The following is an 18,645-nucleotide window of genomic DNA, read 5'->3' on the forward strand; positions in this document are numbered from 1 at the left end:
GGGAGAGAAGAGGAAAGTACATTTCCTGTCATCTCTCATTGATGACTTAAAAACTTGAAGCCTTGTCTTCAGCTCTTCTAGACAGGATTTGCCAGTTGTTCAGAAGTAGATGTCTTTTTGCACCCATATATCTTTAGAAACTGGCTTCTTTGGAAAGTCTTGACTTGACACTTCAGTGATAGGACTCTGAATTGCAAAGATCACAGATCTTTATTTTTTCTTGTGATGTCAGTCAATTGCTGGTTGTTATTTCCTTTCAATTTACAGAACTCCATTTAGCATTTCTTGTAGGGCTAGTCTAATGGTCTAGCTAGTGCCTCAGCTTTTGTTTATCTAGGACCGTCATAATCCCTCCTTCCTTTTTGAAGGCAGTTGTGCCTGATACAGAATTCTTGGCAAATTTTTGCTTTCAGTACTTTAAATATGTCTTCTCAATGCCTTCTTGTTCCCATGGTTTCTGATGAGAAAACAGCCCTTAATCTTATTGTGGCTTACTTGTGCATGGCATGATGCATGTCTGTCGCAGATTTCAGAATTCTCTCTTCATCTTTGGCATTTGACAGTTGATTGTAAGATGGCACAATGTGGATCTATTTGGGTTTATCATGTTTAGAGTTTATTGAGCATCCTGGATATGTATAGTCACGTCTCTCATTAATCTGAGATGTTTTCAGCCATTATTTCTTTGAATATTCTCTCTGTCCCTTTCTCTGTTTCTTCTCCTGGGAGTCCCACAAAGTGTATATTGGTATGCTTGATGGTATACCATAGGTTTCTCAGGCTCTGTTTACTTTTCTTCATTCTTTCTTCTTTCTGCTCCTCAGACAGGATGATTTCATTTGTCTTGTTGTCAAGTCCACTGATTCTTTCTTCCATTAGCTTCAATCTGCTCTCATACCCCTCTAGGGAATTTTTAATTTCTGATACTGTGGTCTTCAGCTTTGTTTGGCTCCTTTCATAATTCCCATCTCTCTTTTGATATTCTCTTTGTGTTCATCTGTACTTTCCCCAATTTCCTTTAGTTCTTTGTCCTTGTTTTCCTTTAGCCTTTGAGCATATTTAGGAGCATTTTTTAAAAGTCTTTGTCTGCAATTTCCCAGGTCTTATCTTCCTCCCTGAGGGTTTCTAATGCTTCGATCTTCTACTTTGCCGGGGCCATCATGTCCTGTTTCCTTGTAAGTTTTATAATCTTTTGTTGCTACTTGGACATTTTGATATTTTAGCATGTTATATTTGGAATTTAGATCTTAAGGTGTCTTCTCCTTAAGCAGGTATCCAGCTAGCATTATGCCAGAGCTTTCCTTAAATATCTGAAGCTAACAAAAAAAGGAAAGAAAAACAAAACACTTTTCTTGGTCTTTATAGATTGATCTGGTGAGTGCACTCCCTCAGAACTATCCATACAATGAGTTTAAAGACTAGCTCTAGGCCAAAGCATAGAGGTCTCCCTCTTTCCGCACATGCCATCTTGCCTTGGGGATGCACACATGGGTCTAGGAATTCCCCCCTTTGCATGGTTCTGAATGTCTCCTCTTCCCTAGGAAACTGTTTCCTCAACACTCCTGGTCACTGCACTGAATGTGCTATGGCCAGCAATCCCTTGCCCCAGGCAGCCACCTGACTGCTCTCCCACTGAGTTCTGTAAGAGAGCTCTATGAGCTGCCTTCTGCATACAGAGCAAGTTCTGGGATGGCAAGTCCCTCAGGCCACCACCAGTCAGATTGGGCTGGACAAACACTCTCCCAGTATGTGCACAAGGGTTGCCCTGCTCCCTTTGGAACTGGGATGTGCCCTGGAACCATGGGCTGGCCCCACGCTGAGCTGGTGAAAGGATGGCGGTTGGCAGCCAGGGTCCCACAAGATCCTACCACTTTCAAAGTAGCCTTTCTCTTGAATTGGCACTCATCATGTTACTTCAGTCCTTTGATTATATTCTGGAGCTTTTAGAATAGCTCTTGTTAGTTATTCAAAGCTTCTGTAGGGGGACAGAACTCTGAAGCATCTCACTGTCTTTTTGACCAGGGTGGGTAGCCCTGACACTGGGCTTTTATGCTGATGAGTGCTCTGGCCCAGAAGTATCTTTCTGATGATCTGTGGCAGACCCTCAAAAATAAGGAGAGTGTGGGCAGAGGGGTCCAGTCATGAACTTCAAGCCCAATGACCCATCTTCTGATTATAGGGATCAAAGACCCACTTCGGTTTAAGAAGTGGTGTGGAATATGCTGATAGCTCAGAGTATTCATGAAGCAGAGAATCTGCTCCTTTAAAGGTTTCACATGATGTTAAAGAGTCATCTGAAGTCTGCTAAGCCCATTATCTCATTTTGCCACTATTGACTCTTGCTAGAAAAGGTGCCAGCCTCTGCTTTTGACATGAGCCAATCCTGCTCTGAGCAGTGGGTGGGATTCAAGCTGCCTGATTGTTCTGCAGCCACAGCCAACTGAGAGCAGTTGGCTTCTGTGCAGTGTCCGTGCTCTCTGATGCCCAGCGCTTCCCCATCTGCTGCTAACCCAACCAGCCATCTGCCCGGTTGGGCGTTGTGGCTTCCCTGGAAGACTGCCACAGCATAAGAGCCTTTTCTTTTTCTTTCATCCTTTGAACTTTGGAGTGAGAATAGCGAATGTACCCTGGTAAGACGCCTAGGGAAAGAAACCTCATGGCTTCTTACCTCTGCCCAACAGTGGGTGAAGAAAGGTTCAATCCCTTAGTCATCAGCCCTGCCAGCCTAGCATGTGGTTAGCTGGGAATGCTGAATTGTAATGGACCTTCAGAGCAAATTATTTAATCTTGCTTTTTCTTAGTATTCCATTTGTAAAGTGGGAATATTCCTATTCACAAAGAATAATCAAAACAATGTTTTATTATAAAACACTGCTATACAAGTTTGGAACATTAAGAACGACCATCCCCTAGTCTAAGGTTAAAATCCTATATATTTTTTGCAAATCCTTAAACTACAGTGGTGTTTTGGCAATGCTTGATTGGAGTTGATTCATCAATTTTAAATCCCTGTCACCCAAATCCTAGGGCTCAGCAATAAATGATACTTTTAATCTGCATCAGAGTAATTAATGAAGGCAAAATTAAAAATAATGTATGCCAGAATATATTGTAAACATATATATGCTAATGATTAAAGAGTGTCTAAAAGAAAACTTAAATATAGAAATAAAAAGAGTTAATATTATGGAATAAAGAGAAAACAAATATGTCAGTGATCTAGGTTGATGCTAGAAACAAAAAAAGTTAGCATAGAATAATGAGAAAGCAAATATGTCAGTGATCTAGGTTGATGCTACAGTTTACTAAATTTAGCCTTAAGCTTTCTGGCAGCCAAGTCAAAAAAAGAAACATGGATTATATAATATCATTATTTGATATAAGGAGATTTACTGGTGTTTTAAAAAAGAATAACTTTTTAGGCAGTAAAATTTAAAGGAACTTTTCACGTGGGTCAAAGAACTTTTTGTTTGTTTTGTTTTTATTTATTATTTTTTTACAGTTCATGAAGTACTTTTTTTTAAATGCTATTTTATTGTTAGGCAGTGAAAATGTCTAACTCAAGGCATCAGCAGGCTGGTACCTTCTTCCTGAGGAAAGGCTGCTGGTGATCGGGCTCCTCTGTCATCTGGCCAGACACACAGCCACGTCTGTTGGTCCTTGTCTCCCAGGTTTCGTTGCTTTCAGCTTCTGGCTTTAGTGGCTTCCTCTCTCACCTCTTCTGGGGCTTTCTCTGTGAGCTTCTCTTAATTTCATCTCTTTTAGCTTCTTATGTGTTTTATTCTCGTATAAAAGACTCCAGTAAGAAGATTAAGACCCACCACATCTCAGTTGAGATAATCTAACCAAATGGTCCCACCTATAGTTGGTCTACACCCACAGGAATGGATTTAAAGAACACGACCTTTTCTAGGGTATGTAACTGCTTCAAACCACCACCGATACCATGAAATATTTCAAATAAAATAATTCTACTAACATTTTAGCCAAACGGCCCAGCAAAACTCTAATGCTAAATTAATCACTGTTGGGAACCAGGGACCAGGCCCCCTTCCCCTCCATAGTGATTTCATGTACCACTTACTTGACTGGGACAGACGTTGAAAGTCATCAGAACTCAAAATTCATCAGACCTTCCCCCAGGGGAGGAAAAACCGTACTATAAACAAAGCATTGAAACTCTCCTCCCTTGATCACTACTGATAACAAATCTCCACACTCTTGTGTCACAAGAATTTGCTGAAACTCTGTTCTCACGCCCTCCTCGTTCCAACCCTTATAAACCACTGCATGGCACCCCCTGCTTTTGCAGAGCACTAACTTGCATCTTTCCCACCCGGATGCCACCGTGGAACCATATCTCCTGTAAGTAACTCCTATTAAACTCATGTCTAACTCCATGCCTGGCATGTTCTTTGGTGTTGGGGCTAAGCTGGGTTGGAACAATCACCATCTTAACTGCTGTTACATGGCCACCTAGAACTTCTGGAAAATGTCAAACAGCTCGTCAGTTGGTATTTTAGTATATCCTGGTCTCCAGCTTTAGCCAGTCCCCTCAACACTAGACAGAATCCTGTCACACGCTCCACAGCAGCCCGTCCTCCACCCTCCTCCACCCAGCTGCCCCACCTCCCCTCTCCCTCTTGGGAGACCATTGTACCCCCTGCATCATGCCATCAGGGGGGAATTTGCCAGTTCCTGCTTTGCCACTTACCGACAGGTTTGCATTTTTAGGCTCAACCAAACATTGGTAGTTTCCGTGGTACTCTGGCTTCCACTCCTCACTCATGAGCCTGCTGGAAAAGCGTCTCCTCCTTCAGTGCTTTCAACATGATCCTCCCTGGGGTCCCCACGGAAGGAGCCGTGCGTAAAAATCACACTAGCTCCTGGAGCCTGGGAACGTTGCTGCCACGTTGGCATCTCATTGTCCACTTCAGGCACCAATTCCTGTTGATTTTACTTTTTAAAAAGTTTCTACGTCTCTTCTCTCACCACAGTGACTGTTGGTTCATAAACCAATCAACAATCTTTGTAAAGTGTAAGAACAACATGCTACTTCCTCCTCCCCACAGACCGTCCACAGATCGCCATTGTCCTTCGGGATAAGAGCCAGTTGCATTAACCTGCATACAAAACCCTCTATAATTTGGTCCAGTCTCCTTGTTGCTCCCCTCCCCCATCCCTACATTTCCTCCCTAATATAAATTTCTATCCTATCTCTGTGTCTTTGCATTTATTTTCGGCTTTATTAAAAATCCCTTCCTCCTCCACTTCACCTGGATAACCAAGTGTCTTGGTTTGCTAAAGCTGCTGGAATGCAATATGCCAGAAATGAGTTGACTTTTACAATGGGGATTTATTAACTTAAAAGTCTACAGCTCTGAGGATGTGAAATTGTCCAACTCAAGGCATCAGCAGGATGATACCTGGACTCTGAGGAAAGGCTGCTGGCATCTGGGACACCTCAGTCACATGGCTTCTCTTTTTTGTCTAAGCTTCTTTGTGTTTTATTCATGTTTTATCCTCTCACGAAGCACTCTGGTAAAAGGATTAAGACCCACCTTGAATGGGGTGGGACACATTCAATTGAAACAACCTAATTAAAAGGTCTCACCCACAATAGGTCTACACCATAGGAATAGATTAAAAGAACACAGCCTTTTCTGGGATGTAATGGGTTCAAACCCCCACACCAAGTTAGCCTACAAAATTCAGCATAGCTGTCACTCCCAAGGAACTTCTGGGAAATCCTTTTAAAAACCACCTCTTTTCCCCCACCCCAACAGCAACCTGACTGGGTCAGGCATTCTTTCAAGATGTTCCAGAGCATTCTGTCCTGCCTTCCATCCTGTACCTAAAACTCCTCCCTGAAATAACCTGTGTTTTTGTCTGTTCCTCAAGCAGAATCTGGAAGTGAGAAGTTGGGCAAATTGTACAAGCTGAAAGAATAACTGAATCTGAAGAAAGAATCAGTTTATTTTCTTCTTCCTTCCTTCTTCTTCTCTCCTGCTGAGTTTTACCAGGAAGGGGCAGGAAAGCCAGAGAGAAGCAGGCTTCCAGAGGTGATGGTGAGCACGGGAACACAAAGTTTGCAGAAATGTGTGGTCTTGGTACAGCTTTTCAAGGGGGTCAGTCACTTTTTCACCCTCGTGTACACCTGCCCTGGAGCTGACTCCAGCCTGGTCCCATCGTGCCCCCTGGTGGGCAGGACTTGTCACTACAGCCCTAACACACGGGTGTGTGCAGAGAACTGCATTCTGCCGGGTAAGGCAAAAACACCTGCTCAGCAGTTTTTACCCAGTGTTTTAAAGTGCTGTTTGTAAATGTTCTCAATTTATGTTTCCTTTGGCTCTGTGCCTTGTGTATTATCTCTGTTATGAGAGAACACAGCTCTGACTCGCAATGCAATGCTCTTTCACCTTTACTCCTTGATGTCCTCCCTTTCCTTAGTTACTCTGTTTGTGAAAATAAAGCCAAGCAAAAAAAAAATACAAAGGCTTTCCTACCAGATTGCCTTGGAAGGCAAAGGAATTCAAAAGCACATTTTTTATCTACTCAGTTATTATTCTACCTCTTCTGATGTCTTTTATAGAGTATGAAGCATTCCTTAATTAGAGAATAATTCTTTCCTTTTGATTTCTGGCAGTGCAGAGCTTATAGTTCCTCATCTCCAGCTATTTCCCTGAAAGGTAATCAGTGACTTTTAAACTATGATCAAGGAGTCCATAAAGATTTGCCCGTACAATTTGAAGGTGCACTAATGGACAATGAATGAGTTAATTTACACACTCAGCGTACTAGGAGGTACAAAAATGAAATTCTGAGAAGGGCCTAACCTCGTTAAAGAAAAATGAATTTGGGTACATTTACATTTAATATAGAGCTACAGGTCTATTTCCACACAGGTCCCTTTCAACACCACGATTATGATGTGGAATCCTGATGTCACCATTGCCATCCTTCACCAGCCACGTCACTTCCTTTTGAACATATTTCCTGCCAGCACTTTCTGGAAGCTCTCTCTTATTTCCCTCTCCCAATCCGACCCAGCCTCATGCTCGTTCCACCCCATGGCACAGCCTTGAAGAAGGCAATCTTGACTTCTGCTTCCCCAGCAACCATTCCTGAGACAATCTTATCCACTTGGCTTCTGTCCTTAACCCCAAAAAATTCTGAGCAAGCTCTTGTTCCCCTGAACAATTCTTGTCACACAAGAAAATTAACCTAATAAGTGAATTAGAATGTATTTATTCATCATTTCAACAAGTATTCATTAAGCGCTTGCTGTGTGTCAAACATTGTTCCAGGTGTTTGGGGGAAAAAAGGCAAATTTCCGCACTCAAGAAATTCCCATTCTGATTTCTGTCTTACTTGGAGAGAAGTGGTATGAAGGACAATCAAATGGGGTAAAGGCATCAGGACTGATGATCACACAGTGGTGGAGGAGAGTTGCTATTTTATATAGGTGGTAGTGCCCAGCTTCTCTGACAAGGGATTTGAACAGTGACTGAAGAGACATGAGGAAAAGAACCACGAGATCCCAGCAGAACAGCATCCAGTCAGAGCAATGGAAACCGCCACTGCCCAAGGCAACGAGGGGCCCGTGTGTCTGCTGCGGTACAGTGTGTACTGGGGTGGGAGGAAGGAGAGTGGCCAGGGGGGCGATCAGAAAGCAGCCAGGTCAGGGAGGGCCAAAGTCATGTGGTCCAAGGTACGGTCCTTGGATTTTATTCCAAGCAAGATGGGAAGCCATTTCTGATCTCTTATTAGAAATGTGAGATGACCAGACTTAATTTTTTTTTTCCAGACTTAAATTTTTAAAGGATCACTTTGGAGACAGAAGATACAGTCAGAGTGCAGGGGTGAGATAAGAATAATCCATTAGGAAGCTATTAGAATTTTTCTGGCAGGCAGTGACAGTGGCTGGCACGAAGGGGGATGTGGTGGCAGTGCAAGTGGTGAGAAGTGGACAGAAGTGGTCATATTTGGGATTTACTTTAAAGGCAGAGTCTACAGGATACAGGATGTAGGGAAAGGGAGCTGAGGAAAACTCCAGAAGCTTGGCCTTACAAAGAACTGGCAGCATGAAGATTAGGGGAGACTGGGAGAGGAGCTGATTTGTGGGGTTAAAAAAATTAAGAGTTTTGTTCTGGATATGTTTATTTTGATACATCATTAGACATCCAAGTGGTTTTGTTGAGTAGCAGGTAGGTACATGAGACTGGGATTCATGGGCAAAATAACATATAAAATTGGAAGATTTTAAAATTATACAATTGGATAGATGATATTGAAAGTCATGGTGCTAAAAGAGCTCAACTCTGAGTGAGGATAGAGGAAAGAAAAGATCTGAGCTCTGGATCCTTGGATGCTGTAGGCTTTAGCATAAGGAAGAGGAGGAAGAGCTAGAAAAGAATGACCAGTGAGATAAATGAGAAACCAAGAAGGAATGATTTCCCACAGTCCAATTAGAGAAAATGTTTCCAGAAAGACTGAGTCAGTGGCTATACAATTGGCTGCTGGGATATCTGGTCGGACCACTCAGGATGGGTCATTGGATTTGGCCATGTTGAGGTCACAGTGGACATGGCATGAGCAGTTGAGTAAACTTTGGGGATGAAGACCTGAATGAAGTGGATGCAAAAGGCAATTGGGGGAAGAGGATACGTAGACAGCGAAGATTATCAAGCCTTCCTGGAGAGCTTCCTCCTGGAGAGGCCACAGCTAGAGAATGATACGGGGGTCAAGGGAATTGCACAGTTGAGATATTTAGGGATGGGAAAGGACAGGATAGGATATTGAGATTATTATAGTCCTAACCCTTCAAGTGATATTGATAGAAAAGCAAGAATAGTAAGATTGAATTTCTTACCTGGATCACACACTTGGTTAATCGAAGAACTGAGACAACAGCCTGGTTTTAATAACTGCTGGTCTGAGATGCTTTTATTCCAACATGTTAGTTATTGTTAACTCCAAATGCTGTTCCTCAACTGAGAAAATATGCACTTAAGTTTTGAACTTTTATTTGGACTGTAACACACACATAGAAGATGCATGATTGTAAGTATATAACTTAATAAATTTTCACAAACTGAACATGCCCATGAAACTAGTACCAAATTCAAGGAACAAAATTCCACCAGTACAACCCAAATCCCCCCTGGTGTCGCCTTCCAGTCACTTCCTTCAAGGGTAACAACTTCCAAAACCATAAATTTGTTTTACAGAGTTAATTGTTGGTCTTTCTCTTTTGATTAGCTTTTTATTATTGAAGCAACATTTCCATTGTAAGTCCTTAAAACAGTACAGAAGTGATTCTAGTAAAAAAAAGTACATATATTAAGTCCAGGGTACTACTTCTCAGTGGTGACCACTGTTAAAAATGATATTTGGATATTTCCATGCTTTTTTTGTTTTTGTTTTTAAGAAAAATGCCCACACAGTTCAGGGAATAAACTAAAGTTTCATTTATTTTTTTGTAGGTGTATTATTTAGGTCTCCCAATAAATATTCACCATCCCTCCCAGGTTCTGTGCTAGTTGCAGGCATCAGTGATCATCAGCTGGTAAAATATCTAGGGCTTGGTCACGTGGTTGGGAAGATCTTTTGGAGGCAGAATTGATGTCCATGTTCCCTTAAATCATACTGCTTTTCATGTCTTATCTTTTCTCTTGGTTTCTGGTAGAATGGGATTCTTTTTCCATCAACAATCTGGGGCGCGAACCTTTGTGTTTGCTTAAGAGATAGGACTGAGGTATAATAAAACAGCTAAAATTAAAACTCTAGGTGCCAACCCAATCGAGATGGTGGAGTGAAATACTCCAGGACTCTATCCCCCCTGCCAGAAGCTTTAAGCAATAAACAAGAACTAGCAGAAACAACTTTATCAAAGCTCTGGAAACCAGTTAAAGCATTAAAGTAACAGGGATCAACATCATTAGCCATTAGGGAAACACAAATCAAAAGCACACCTTCACACTCACTAGAATGGCTATTATTAAAAAAAAAATAATAATCTCAAGGATGTGGAGAAATAGGAAACTCATACATTATTGGTTGGGATGAAAAATGTTGCAGCCACTGTGGAAAACAGGCATTTTCTTAAAAAGTTAAGCATAGAACTACCCATATTCCTGGGCAATCCTACTTCTAGGCATATACCCAGAAGAATTGACAGCAGGGACTCAGACAGATTCTTGTACACCATGCTCATACCAGCATTATTTATAGTAGCCAAAAGGTGGAAGTAGCCCAAGTGTCCATTCAACAGATGAATGGATAAGCAGGTTGTGGTAAATACACACAATGGATTATTACTCAGCCTTAAAAAGGAGTGAAGTTCTGATGCATGTTACTACATAGATGAACCTTGAAGTCACCATGTTGAGTGAAATGTCAGATACACAGGGACAGATATTGTATGATCTCACTTATATGAAATATCTAGAATATGCAAATTCATAGAGACAGAAAGTAAAGTACAGATTAGGGGAAAAGGAATGGGGAGTTAAGGAACAATGGGTATAGGGTTTCTGTTTGGGATGATGGGAAAGTTCTGGTAATGAATGTTCATGAGAGTAGCATGACATCATGAATGTGATTAATTCCACTAATTGCACGAATGGGAGTGGTTGAGATGGAAAAGTTTATGTTGTATATTTGTTTCTACAATTAAAAAAAATAGTGATTGAAGAGACAGTGGTAATTAGATGCAATACATGATCCTGAACTCTATTTAATAATAGAGGAGTAAAGGCCCAAAAGGACATAATTGGGACATATGAAAAAATTGAATATAGACTGTAAGATTTATATTGATGTTAAATTTCTTGAACTAGATAACTATACTTCGGATAGTTACATTAGTAAATATCCCTGTTCTTGGGAAATATAGTATTGAGTGTTCAAGGAACATGATGTATACAACCTACTCCCAAGGGTTTAGAAAATAGATGATAGATAGACAGATAATGATATGGCTATGCTATTCCATGGATGAATCTTGAAGACATCAAGTGGAGTGAAATGTCAGACACACAGAGACAGATATTCTGTGATCTCACTTATAGGAAATAACTAGAATACACAAACTCATGGAGTTGGGGAACAGGCTCTGGGGAGGGATATATTGGAGTTCTGTACATGGGTTCATATTATTTTTGCAACAATCTCGCGAGTTTCAAATTATTTCAAAAGTCAGTTTAAAAAGAAAAATTAAAACTCTTAATTCAGAGTTTCCTTAGACATCACCAAAATTCTAGATTTGAACATCATAACGAATGCAACTTTCTCTTGATTCTATTAGAGCAAGTCATGTGACATAAGTGTGTCTTGCTCAAAGAGTAAGTGTTCACATTTGAAATTGAGGGTAGATTATGTGGTAAAACAGTGGATACTTGTTAAGTCCACATGTTTGGTCCGTATTACTGAGTCTAGAGAATCCCAAAGGGTTTCTGCTTCAGCATGAAGTGGAAACAGGACATCGGTCTTGGGCCAACACTCCCAGAACTGGTGCCTTTCTAGGTCATCTGACCATGTAGTCCTAAAGCTGTGTGGCCAGTCCGTGGGAGGTGTGACTTCACCATGTCTGAGAACTTGGGATCTTGTTGAGTGATCAAGCCAAAGAGACAACTGAGCCAATTGGGAAGCACAGAGAAATAATCAAAAGGAGACAGAACCTGGAAAGAAAAGAGTTTGGACAAACATGTTGGCTCTTAGTACTAACTTTGGAAAAAAACAACACATTTTCCTCAGATAAGTGGACACTGCATTTTCTTGGTTGTTGATGTCCTTAGCAATCACCTCTAAACTTCTTAGTTTGCCTTTAGGTATCAGTCCAGACGACACCTAAGTAGAAAGCTACTGTGAAGTCTTGAAGGCCTATGTGAACACCTCAAATTGAAGGGGAAAATTAAAAATTGCTTAATAAATTCAGGATTTATAAGTTGCTAAACTAGATAATCCAGGCCACAGCCACCCTTCATTTTATGCTCATTAAGTCAGAGTGGAAGAACTTAATTATACTTCATCTTTGCAAAATTTACCAGCGCATATGGCTGGAGGATCATCCTCAATAATTAACAACCAATGAACAAGTCAAACCGAAAGGAAAAACGCCTTCTAGGTCACATATTATGATTTACTTTTATTCTTGGCTAACTAATTAGAAAACCTGCACTGCCCCCCTTTTGCCTGATAAAACTTAGCCAACGTCTTCAGCTGCCATGTTGGGCAGTTTTTATATAGTACACAAAGTAAATTATTGTTTCTGAAGGGTTATACAATTTTCTGTAAATAAATAGATGACAATAAAATATTGAACATTAATCAAAAGAGATGATGACATGGCGGAGCCTTAAATGAGCTGAGTATAAAGATTCTGTTGCAAGGCTCCCAGCACTGAAATGCCAGATGAGTTCTCTTTGATGGATATTAATGCACCACAGGTTTGGCCCACACAGACCCTGCGAGACTTGATGAGAACATGGGAGAATAATCTTAGGGGATGTATGGGTCTGATTGGGGTCTCTGCTACAGATTGGATTTAGACAAAATAACAAAGATTCATCTGGGAATTTGTGGTGTTTTGAAGCTGCACATACCCCAGAAAAATATGTTCTTAAAGTTAATCCATTCCCAGGGGTGTGAACCCATTGTAAATAAGACTTTTTGATGAGGTTACTTCAGTTAGGTTTGGCCTACCTTATTCAGGATGGGTCTTGATCCTATTAATGGAGTCCTTTATAGGTGGAGTGAAAATCATACAAAAGAAAAGCCACAGACAGGTATCAATGGAACCCAAAAGAGAAGGGAGAGACCAGGAGAGGCCACCATGGGCCTTGCCATGTCATAAACTAAGGACCAAGTCTCGCCAGCCATCAGCCCCAGAACCCTGCCATACTCGGGGAAAAAGCCTTGATGACGTCTCAATTTGGAATTTTTTTCAGCTTCAAAACCATTAGCTAATAAATCCCCATTGTGTAAGCTGAACCATTGCATTGGTATTTGTTTGAGCAGCCTAGGAAACTAAAAAAGAAACTCTTTTTATATAGAAAAAAAATATTTTAAGTTCCTATTAGGGTAAAGTCAAAGGAGGCTCCAGGAAGTAGAGGCAACTGCTCCTCCAAAAGATCCCCCATCCTATTTGTACTATTCGTACCTCAGCCTCAGGGGTTGGCAGCTGATAGGAAACCGCAGGTGGCTTGACTCTCTATAGATCTCCAAGGAAGGGAGAAAACCATCCAGAGCAAAGCTGAGGAAAGAAGCCAGTGAGCCGTAGGGTTCCTATTCTGAAGGGAGCCCTGGAACTCTCCTCCCCTCTCCCTGAGGTGAGGGGCAGCCCCCCACCTTTGTGAGGAGGGCAGCTCTGCATTGCTAAGCAACCAGCCCTCCAGGCTTCCAGGCCTGCCCCCTTTCAACGGGGCTATGCAGCCTCTAAACAAGACACCCACAAAACCCAGCCTTGGAAGCAGTGCCAGACAGAAAGGCGTTTCCTGCATTCCTTCCTGCAAGGCCAAGTGCAGGGAGAAATCCATGGAAGCCACACCCCAAATGGGAATGGCCACCATGCCCACCTTTGTCCCAGGACTTGCCCCTTCCAGAACACACAAGAGCTCAAGGCCTCCGGGAAGAGTAAGTATGCATTCTGGCCGGTGGGCTCATTTTATACTCCATCCTTAACATGGCTTTAGGAGGAAAAGCATTTCATCCCTACCTGGGTTGTATTACTCCAATATACCTCTCCATCCGAAAAAATATATAGACCTCTATCCCACCACGTGCCAGGTGCTAGTTATGCAAGATGGACACCACTGCAGTGACAAGTGTTATCCAGGGGAAAGGCCCTAATTTAAATGACCCCATAAATGGCAGGGAAAAGTCAACTGAACCCAACCAAAATGCATTGCATGGTCAATGTTTTCCAGGAACTCTGATAGATGCCAGGGTTATATGCCTGAACATGATACAGTCCAGTGGAAGGGTTGTAATATAGGACAGAGCATAAATTTTTCCCATTAGTGTGAAGTAGTGTGAAGTAGGATGGCTCCAGAAGGGGGAGAGGGAAATTTCCACCATGGGGTGGGACAGAGGGCTTCAGACAGGAATGGGTATTCCATTGGGGCCTTGATGTGCAGAGAAGCAGAGGAGTCTGGGAGGCCCGGAAGCAGCTAAGAATGGGCTCAAACTTTTGGCTGTTGTGTGTGGAGCCTTGAGTTCCTGAGCACGAAGAGAGGGATGGGGGAGTAGGGGGGCTGTGACAAGAGACCAGGCTACACCGGTTGCCAAGGATGGACCAAGGAAGGTACGACACATGCTGGCGAATGTGGACTTTATCCTTAGACGGAGGATAGTGTCGAAGGCTTTGTAGTAGGTAAAAACCACCGCCTTTCTATATTCAGTCTGTAAAGGGGCAAATTCAGTTCTGTACATCCTTGGACTCTTCGTAGCACGTGACTTCAAGTCAGTTCAATTTCACAGGTGTTTACTGACGGTCAGTGTGTTGTTGGTAGTCTTAGGGACAAGACACGTCTTGGACGTTTCTTTGCCCGTGGGGAACTTAAAGCTTCCCTGAGAAAACAGACCTCTCCTTACACTTCACACGAAAGTAGTGAATGGGCTCTGATGCTGAATAATAAAACAATTATTCTGGGTTTAAAGCAATACCAGCTTTTAATCAAAAGAACATTTGTGTAGGACCACCTTTTTTAAGTTTGCCAACTTACAAAAAGGGCAAATGATAATTTTTTAGTGTAAGAGGCATTCTATGTTCCATAGAAGCCACAAACCACAGCGATAAAAGATGCATCAGTAAAGGGGGAAAAATGAAACGATGGCCATTTCCAACCCAGTAGTTGGAGGATCATTTTCCTCCATAAACCAGCTTTGCTGACCTGGAGAATTATAAAAGAGGCCTATAGAGCTACTGTGTTTTTCCTATTTAATAAAAATGGACTATTTTTTTTATGTCTAAACAACTAATGTCTAACTTTGAAAATCACTGTGCTAAGCCATGTGAAATATCATTTGTGCTCAGGAATTTTGCATCCACAAGATGGCATATAGCTTTTTAATGTATTTGCCACCTGACTGAAGTTGAGGCTACTATGAGTAAGAAAGTTACTGAGATCACATTTTCACAAGAGAGAAGTGAAAATATTGGCTATGTAATAGTAAAGTGTCAGCAATTCTGAAGAAAGTCAGGGGAAAGACTTTGGGAGTTAGATTTTTAAAAACCTAAACATTGAGATCTTATCTCATAAAAGTGTAGTTGCATTTCTTTCTTATTTTGTACATGTAGGATGTAAACAGCCACATTGATTATATTCATTGACTGATGTTTGCTTAGAGAAATTGGTTTTCTATGTTGGAGCCTATGTTTGCTTTTATAGTCTGATTTCAGGATCACCCAAAAGGATCCACCTCCCTGTCCCAAAAATATTTCGTCTCTCAGTTCAATTATGACTGAAATTCATAACATATAATTCCATCTTTTATTACTTTTGCTTGATCTCAGTTCAAATGCAAAGTTCCTGGGGTTGTCTGTGCTATAAGGAAGTTCTAATCGACCCTAATGTAAATGGACTCCCAATTCTTTTTTGAGAGACAATTTTGGAAGGCAGAAAGTATGAAAACAAGAGATGCCTGAGTTTGGGGGATTCTGGAGCATTGGGAGAAATCCCTTCTATTTAACTCTTGTTCAGAAATCAGTCTTCAACCACCGGGCCTGCAGGAGCATGGTTGAGACCTGGGTTGGCTGCAATAACTGAGTACCCTGGCTGGCTTCCATCCCCTGGGGCACTGAAATACCCAGGAATATCTGGAGAAGAGAGCCCTTGGCCCCCCTTCCCAAGCCAGGAGGGTTTGTATGTAGGGCTGAACTGGACTCGGAGAGATCATATAACCCCATAATTATAATAATGATCTAATAATATAGTTGGATTTGGCTTCCAAAGAATTAAGTTGCTACTGCTCGTTAGATGCTGGTTATGCTCTTATTAAAGCAGTTTGGGTTAGAGCCAATGAAAGACATAAGAACTTCACTTCAAAATTTATGTCTTTGGGCAGCATTTTACAAGATTAGGTATGTTTTTACTCACTCTGGTTTTATGTAGAGCAGCAGCCTATGTTGAGTTTCTTTCTAGACAAGACCTTCTACCTTAAGGATTTTCCAATGTACAACATTGCATAGGTGACAGAGGTGGACATGGACAAATGAAGAAGCTTCACCTTATCACCTGCTTTTTACAGGCAATGATGTGGCTACTGCTCTGTTTAGTCTCCAAGATTACAGAGTTTGCATCTTCTGTGCTTGGGGCTGTGTTCATTCCTCCATTCCAAAGAGAATTCCTGGCAGGACTTCTCAGCAAATGGACACGGAGGCAGCACGGCCTGCAACCCCCGGGCTGGTGAATTCAATTCTCCAGCCTGTACGTCTCAGCTGTGTTCTGTTTTCCCTCTGGCGGTTTCAACGTGGAGATATGACCTGACTCTCTTGGAATGCATGGGCAGGAATTCTTTCTATGTCAGGTCTCGTCAGCAAATGGACTTTTTTCAGTGCTGGCAGGTCAAGAGCATCCACCTTCTTTCTGTGGCCATGCACCTGCCAAAAGATGATGACGTCTAAGAGCCTCTCCCACCCATCATCCCTGAATAATTTAGTCTCATTCTCAAACCCACACTTTAGAAAGTGTATCAAAATGCAAGTTGGAAGCTACGATGATATCAATATAACAGTATCGATAGTGCTTTTTGTTTTTAAAGTGAGCTTTGGAAGTTTACCTATTATTAGTAAAAATACCCCTTGACACACTTCAGGGCTAATCAGCACAACTTCCCTGTGAGGCTGAGAACTGTGGTTTGCATAAAGTTTTTTTAAGTTTTGAGAGAATGCTTATGACTTCTTTTTGGAATAAAGTTTCTGGGCCCAATTGTCTCTTTTAATTGGCCTGTTCCATCTAAGTTCCAGTTTAAGACTGAGGTGGTTAAATTGACATGTGTCTCAATTTCTGCCCTGTAAAAGTGGCAAATATTTTAGCATAATTAACAATTCCATATTGCATTACATTGACATGTCCCATTTGTATATTTGCACAATATATTTGTATCGTAATGCACATTTCTTTGTCTTCTTAATCTGATGGGGGTGATTCCAATTAACTCCTCCATGGATAAGTTGCACTATTTTATTATAAGCATCAATTAAAATGCAATGATGCCTTCGGGCCTAGTCAGAACTTTTTACCTCTGCAGTAAAGTGATTCAGAGCATTAGGACTTTACAACTTGATTTGGATCTTTAATTATTTTCATTATGTTAATGGCCATCGTAGACTGGTTTTGGCATCACCTCACCAATTGCCCATCAGTGCTTCTTATGTTGTTATAGGCTGGAAGTCTAAATATCCAAATACGTGTGTGTGTGTATGTGTGTGTGCACACACCTTAATTTATTTTTTTAAATTCATTTTTATTGAGATATATTCACATACATGCAGTCATACAAAACAAAGCATACATTCAGTTGTTTACAGTACCATTATATAGCTGTGCATCCATCACCAAAATTAATTTTTGACATTTTCATTACCACACACACAAAAATAATAAGAATAAAAATTAAAGTGAAAAAGAACAATTAAAGTAAAAAAGAACACTGGGTGCCCTTTTTTTTTCTTTCCCCCATTTTTCTACTCATCCATCCATAAACTAGACAAAGGAGAGTGTGGTCCATATGGCTTTCCCTACCCCATTGTCACCCCTCATAAGCTACATTTTTACACAATCATCTTCAAGATTCATGGGTTCTGGGTTATAGTTTGATAGTTTCAGGTATTGACTGCTAGCTATTCCAATTCATTAGAACCTAAAAAGACACACCATAATTTAAGCTTTGAAAGTTCTAGTACTAAATCTGTTCAGTTAAAGGAGCAGGTTTTGTGATGCCTATTTTAATTGGAAATAGAATTTTCCATTGAATTTTGGGTTTAGGGCTAAGAGGGTTAAAGTCAGCCATAAGTCTCTTGACTTTTGACCTAGATAAGTGGGATTATATAAAAAGGAAGGGGACTTTTAGGCAGATAATGGATAATGAACAATGACTTTGGGATCCCGTATTTGTTCTCTGCACTCTGTATTACTTATCAACGGTTAACATTAAAGAAAAAAATATATATATACAGTGTTTTATTCAGGTAATTTACTGAAAAAAAATAGATCCCCTGTGGATTCATTTCCTAGGGCTGCCATAAAATGGTACCACAAGTTGGGTGGCTTAAAACACCAAATTTGTACTCTCACGGGTCTGGAGGCTTGAAGACCAAAATCGAGGTATGTGGGGGGCCATGCTCCCTCTGAAAGCTCTAGGGAAGAACTTTTACTCGCCTTTTCCAGTGTCTGGTGGCCCCAGATACTCCTTGACTTGTAGCAACTTGACTCCAATCTCTGCCTACCTCGTCTTCACGGGGCTGCCTTCTGTGTGTGTTGTGTCTCTTCTCATAGGATGCAATCACTGGATTTAGGCCCCACCTAATCCAGTATGATCTTGTCTCAATCTGTAACTCATTACATCTGCAAAAACACTATTTCCAAATAAAGTCACACTCTGAGGTTCCAGGGGGACATGAAATTTGGAGTGATGATATTC

Source organism: Choloepus didactylus, chromosome 24 (assembly GCF_015220235.1).
Source record: "Choloepus didactylus isolate mChoDid1 chromosome 24, mChoDid1.pri, whole genome shotgun sequence".
In the NCBI taxonomy this organism is placed as follows: Eukaryota; Metazoa; Chordata; class Mammalia; order Pilosa; family Megalonychidae; genus Choloepus; species Choloepus didactylus.